At 36.6% G+C, this 6,728-nt stretch overlaps 1 protein-coding gene across 2 annotated transcripts in view; it reads right to left on the reverse strand.

The window, feature by feature from the left end:
• Window positions 1-6,728, reverse strand: part of LOC126974376 (delta-1-pyrroline-5-carboxylate synthase) — a 649,376-nt gene that overhangs the window by 507,451 nt on the left and 135,197 nt on the right. The window lies entirely within an intron of this gene.

Below are 6,728 nucleotides of genomic sequence, written 5' to 3' on the forward strand. Positions count from 1 at the left end.
ATATATGTACTTATTAATAACTTAGTTAACCGTAAGTATACACTGGTAGGTGCTTATACGACACAACAAAAATATTTTTTTATGACAATGAGGGACGAGACGAGCAGGACTTTCCGCTGATGATAACTAATACGCCCTTCCCATTACAATGTCGTGCCGCTCAAAAATTCTGATCTTAAAAAACCCAAAAATCGGAACTACAATTGCGCTCTTCACCTTGAGAGATAAGATGTTAAGTCTCATTTTCTCAGTAATTTCACTAGCTACGGCGCCCTTTAGACCGAAACACAGTAATGCTTACACATTAGGGTAGACCGAGGCGAATCGGATCAATGGGGGAATCGGATCAAAATAAAAAATCCGTTCATATTTTGAATAATTCGCCGAAACCGAACGCAAGTGACTGGCGTCTTACGACCCTCTCCCACCCTGCACCTCCCGCCATCGGTAGTGTTTAGATTCGACCAGTACATCAGTGTCACCGCTGCTCCCCAGCTAGTCAGGTGTTAGTGTGCGTTACAATTTTGCCGCTCATCTAAGGTAGGTACTAACCATTTCTTCGTGTAATTCTAAGGATTCGTGTTATAATATTGAAATTCATATCTTATATGGATTGGGAAAGGACCTATTTTAGAATAAATTTTAGTTTTTAAACATAATATAATAGGTTAATGTGTAAAATACTTATTGCAAAAGTCTTTAGTATTAGGGTTATTCGGATCGCGTCATTGGGGGCCAAGTGGATCACTTTTTTAAAATGATTATTTTATATTAGAGGTTAATTATGCAATTTTTATTTCATTGTAGATGGTACGCACGTACAAAAGGAAGACCAATGCGGGAGAATGGTCACAAGAAAAAATTACAGAAGCCACCAATAAAGTCCTGTCCAAAGAACTCACCTTACGTCGGGCTGCTAATATTTAGAAATTGCCCTACACAAGCTTACATAGAAGGGTCTCTTTCTTCAATGGTGTAATTAAGACACGTGGTTGACAGCCAGCCTTAGATAAGTCTGCTGAAAAGATTTAAGCAGATCGTTTCCTGCACTTAGCAGGTCGTGGCTTTGGAATAGCACCCAAGGCGGTTCGTAAATATGCATTTGAATTTGCAGAACGTCAAAAAATTAAACACAATTTTAACAGAGAAGCAGGAATGGCTGGTCAAGACTGGTTTCATGGCTTTATGAAAAGAAATAAGGAGCTAACGATAAGGAAACCAGAAGGATTGTCAAGAGCAAGGATTGACGGCATGTAAAGAGAAAAAGTGGCCGAATTCTTCAAGACTTTGGAGGCAGTGGTAGACAAGACCATTTTAAGAGGAAGACCTGAATGCTGTGAAAAAAACTGATGATAAAGAAAATGTAAGGCAAAAGCAGAAGAATAAAAGAACACCTGGAATAAAAATGAAAGGTTCATCTGGAAAACGAAGAGATTGGTTTTGTATTTACTGCTCAGAAAAATTCATTCATCCGCGGATTGGATAGAGTGCCAAGCATGCGAAGAATGGTGCCACGAAAAATGTGCTGATATGGGAGGGAAAAAAGGCCCGTATAAATGTGATTTATGTGTAAAGAATTAAAATTGATCCCATTATTTCAATTTTGTTAATGATTTCAAAGTTTAACGTGTTGATTTAATTGTAATATGTTTAATTTTTACTATGTAAGGTACGATCCCATTCGCCCCGTAAAGTGGGGCGATTCGGATATTTCTGTCTTTAAAGTTTTTCGTTAATATTTTGAAAAATTAATGAACCATTTAAGTTTTGAAATGTTTATTGAATAGTTGAATTGTTACTGATTACTATTTTGCTAATAAAAGTTACTTAGATCACACATTAGTATGATTTTCATCGTCTCAAAAACAAATTGATCCGATTCGCCTCGGTCTACCCTACTGCTTCACGGCAGAAATAGGTCCCGTTGTGGTACACATAATCTAGCCGGCATCCTGTGCAAAGGAGCCTCCCACTGGGAGATTTATGCTATCAACGAAAATAAATATTATTAAATATTAAATTACGCATATTGTTAAAATAGTATATGTTAATATTGTGGTAAATACAGCCTGTCCCATACATAAAATTCTGTCAATAATTATCTTTAATTGTTGAAATTTGACATTTGAATGCGGTTGAAAATACTAAGTAAGTGTCACTAGACTAAAACAGTTTATTTTGTTAAGGCCCCGCATGTTTTCTGCGTCTATTGTTTCATTGTGTACTATCTGCTGTCCGCTTGCAAGAAAATGTGTTCAACAATTTCGTAAATAAATTGATTCTCAAATCATTAGGCTTCAGCCTAGTTTAATCTCGTAGTTGGCAATACGGATAATTACGAATCTATATTATTGGGGTCCGTACCTATAGTTGTTGTTGGAAAATATTGACACTGACAGAAAATCTACTCGGGAGTGTCGAGACTGGAGGAACTGCAGAGAATATCACTTCGAGGATTGCCAAAGCCAGAACAACCTTCAACTCGACCCTTTATAGTTATCACGGAAGTTGACTCGCAGGGTTCAGCTAGACATATCCAGGTCCAACGTTAAATGCGTGACGTGGAAGATCACAAAGTTGATTTTACACCAACTCCAGTGTTAGATTAAAATTGCCCGTTTCCACCAATTCCAGGTCTTCAATAAACTGCTAGGCGACTACTGTCGAATTAGTTATCTGGTAATGGAATCCGTGAGATATTGAAAGAACTCCTTAAAAGTTACAGACAATTTTTTGAACAACGTATCAAGTATTAGTATAAAGAACGTATCATTTGATGTTGAAGTGAAGTGGATTTAAATTGAAGTGGAACTGACGATAAAGATGAGTAATGTTCACCGGATCTTTTTAATTGTATTCATGAGTGGCGACAAGACAATCTACAAAATTCAACGGTAATGAAAATAGTGCGTATGGTAATAGATTGAACTGATCTGACACGAAGCCGGAAGGTGGGCTTTAGAAGTCCTTAATGCTCTGGCCATGAATAATGCTACATCCTTAAAACTGCTAACTTAAATTTTTTCGAATCGAAATTTTAAAACGCGTTTTAAGCGTTAGTAAAAGTGCAGCATCAAATGAGTCACAAATTGATAGCTTGATCGATTGCTTCATTTTGTGAAAAAGTGTTGAATACTTTAGCCAAAGCGTATCAAGAGATGGTCTTAGATCGTGTTAAAAGAATCATTGAGAGCAAAATTTTAAGAAATTAATATCTTGACTGTTGCTTCTCAATATATTCTTGATAATGTAATGTATGTACATAGGCACATATGTGAATTTACTAGAAACTGTCATAACCATAATGTTAACACTAGGAATAGACATAAACTTATAATGCCTAATACGCGGTTAATAAGTCAAGTTAGTAAGTCTTTTGTGGGGCGCTGTAGGTATATGCTTTTACAACAAAATCCCAGAAAATGTTCAAAACAAATGTACCTATTACGATATTCATAAGAATTGTTAAAAAAAAGTTTGTATGCTTAAGGTTACTATAACATAAATGACTTTCTTAATGATACCACAGATTGGGAATGGAGCGACAACCCTCAGGCTATTAAATTATTAGTTTAATTACTTTGTAACCACATTTTTATGAAAAAAATAAGCCCGCTGAGTTTGTTGCGCCCGTTCTTCTCAGGAATGAGGCATACTTTTTGGAATGGGTGGTAATTTTTGACTTTCATTAAGTGATATCACATCCTATTTTGAATAAAAATATTTAATTTTTTTTTGTAAAACCTTGGACTGTTCAGCAAGACTCTCCACCTGGTCACATGGCATGAACTACCCGAGCTCCCAAGCTTGGCCGAAAGCAGCTCAGCGTTCTGGACTTGTATAAGAGCTGAAGACTGGCCCTCGTCTCGTCTAGAACTGAATCCAACTGGACAACAAATGATAATCAGTTTTAAGAGACTTGGGCTGTTCTAACGACACGCCAACATCAAGTCAAGAAACGAATCTCTAGAACAACCAGTGACATAAATTCCCGAGGAAACAGTGCGTAAAACTAGATTTATGGCCAGACAGATAAAAGATGTCCATTAAAGCGAAAGGTAGTCCCAAAAGTGCCGCTAAGAATTTTTGGGTTTTTCGAGAATCCTGAGCGGCACTGCATTGTAATGGGTAGGGTGTACCAATTACCGTCAGCTGAACATCCTGCTCGTCTCGTCCCTTATTATCATTTAAAAAAATGTAAATGTAAGCCGCGCGCTTTCATAGATACGGACACCTACTTCGTGCCGTTTTATGCGACCACGTAAGGGTGATTAAAATTTTGTGTCCAAAATATATATTTTTTTTGTTTGAAAATCTCAATTCACAAATAACATTTGAAAAACAAATTTTTTATGAACGATGCGGGACTCGGACCCACGACATCCGGCGTTCCGTGGGGGTGCACTAACCAACTGAGCTAACCGTTCAAGTGACATATCGTCATAAAATGTTGTCTGCTTTGTTCAACTCTTAGGTTGTGGCTTCATTCTTAATTTTAATTGTTTACAGGTTTGAATTATTTTAATGTTATTTATGTTAATAATGTTAATAATTTATATTAATGTTAGATAGCTCTACCCGTGTGTTCATTGAATGTCGCCATCATAGCGACACGCTGCATAAAAAATATAAAAAACACTCTCTTCAGATTGTAATGGTATTGTCGCTCGTAACAATTATTGCTTTTCCGCGCTACTCTTGATCTTGCGTTAATCAACTGCCATTTTAGATAACTAAGTGTCAAATAATGAGAATTGCAAAAAAAATACCGCCCTCAAACATGCATATATAGGTACCTACTTGAATATTATAAAATATGGTAACTTAAAAGTAGAAATTTTGTGGATGTTCTCTATAGCATTGTTTAGTTGCTGATTAGGTATATACGAATTACTACCTGTGACTAAAAAATGTATTCATTAAATGTATTTACATAACATTCATCAACATCAGCCGAAAGACGTCCACTGCTGGACAAACACAACCCCAAAAGATTTCCACGACGATCGCTCCTGCGCTGCCCTCATCCAACGTATTCCGGCGATCTTCACCAGATTATTGGTCCATCTGGTCGGGGGCCTACCAATACTGCGTCTGCCTCTACGTAGTCACCATTCGAGGATTTTACACCTGCACTGCTACATCTGTCCATCGAACGATGTGCCACTGCTACTTCTTCGACTTTGGTTCTCCTACGGATCTCCTCATTTCATTAGATCTCGCAGGGAAACTCCGAGCATAGCCCTTTCCATTGCCCTCTGAGCGACCAAGTGCTTTCTCATAATCTCATATTACTAATTACATAATACAATATATTTACATACCTACTGAATGTCGTACAAGATTTATGTTTAACTTGGCACTAACTTCAAAATAGTAATTAGGTAATATACATGACGCCTGAGAGGGTGAAGGCCCCCTCCGAAGAACCCCAAATACTTATCTAAAACCAGTGAAACTCGTATCCAGTAAATTTCATTGGTTCTTGAAGATTGTACCCGAAAAATGTACCTAAGTATATAAACAGGCATTGGAGACATTACACAAGAACATAAAGGATTTAAATATGAAAAGACTAAGCTTTAAAACTCAATCTCAAAGGCAACCCTTCATTAACATTTAAAGTGCGGCAAATGCTGGAAAGCGATAAGAGATTATGTTAATTCAGATCAGTTGCTAGTTGCAAACAGCGAAAGGACTTAGATATACAAATCTATAGCTATGGGCTTTGAATGGAAGTATGGTACCAAATTAATACATTTATATTATGTTAAAAAAATAAACCTATTATAATGTAGACTTTACATTACTTTCGTAGTTTTTTTTAAATACGGGACGAGACGAGCAAGAGGTTCAACTGATGGTAATTGATACGCCCTGCCCATTACAATGCGGTGCCTCTCAGGATTCTTGAAAAGCCCAAAAATTTTGAGCAGTACTATAAGTGCGCTCGTCAACTTGAGACATAAGATGTATACTCTCATTTTCCCTATAATTTCACTCATAGACCGAAACACAATGATGCTTACACATTACTGCTTCACGGCAGAAATAGGCGCCGTTGTGGTACCCATAATCTAGCCGGCATCATTAAAATATAATCATAGGCGTAATTTTCTTTTTTAATTTTACTAGCATTGCTAAAGTGACATTAGATTAGAAGACGAGAGAAGTTATTTTTAAAATGACAGCAGCTCTTTTTTTAGCAAGTCGAGCGGTCCCGTGGCGGTGCTGAGAATGAGCGACACTTCGGTTTAGTAAGCAAGCTGCTTACTTATACTTGACAGATTTGAGTGACCAACATAAAAATCAATTCTTTATTAATTTGTAGCTATTTACAGAACCGAAGGTTTTTAAAGGTTTTTAAGAGGTTTTTGGTATAATCTTGTTCAACTCACCTGTTGTGGTTCAAACTACAGGATGTAGGTACTTTACAGTTGATAACCTGCTCAATACCAATAATTGCTTATTAGGAAATTCACTTGAGATATCGCTCTTTCAAATCTAAGCAATTTGTTATTTTAAAGCGAACACCCTCAGGCTCTTTAATTATAAACGTTTATTGTACGATATAACATTGTAATCCATATTTTTATTTATTATTTCAAAGCAATTTATTATTTCAAAGTGATAACCCTTACTTTTGAGATTAATTATACAAATTAAATTTGTAATTAAAACTTATGAACGAACCCGCGACCTCACGGGTTCCATCCCAGCGCTTTTTC

The sequence above is a fragment of the Leptidea sinapis genome, chromosome 32, assembly GCF_905404315.1.
Source record: "Leptidea sinapis chromosome 32, ilLepSina1.1, whole genome shotgun sequence".
Taxonomy (NCBI): domain Eukaryota; kingdom Metazoa; phylum Arthropoda; class Insecta; order Lepidoptera; family Pieridae; genus Leptidea; species Leptidea sinapis.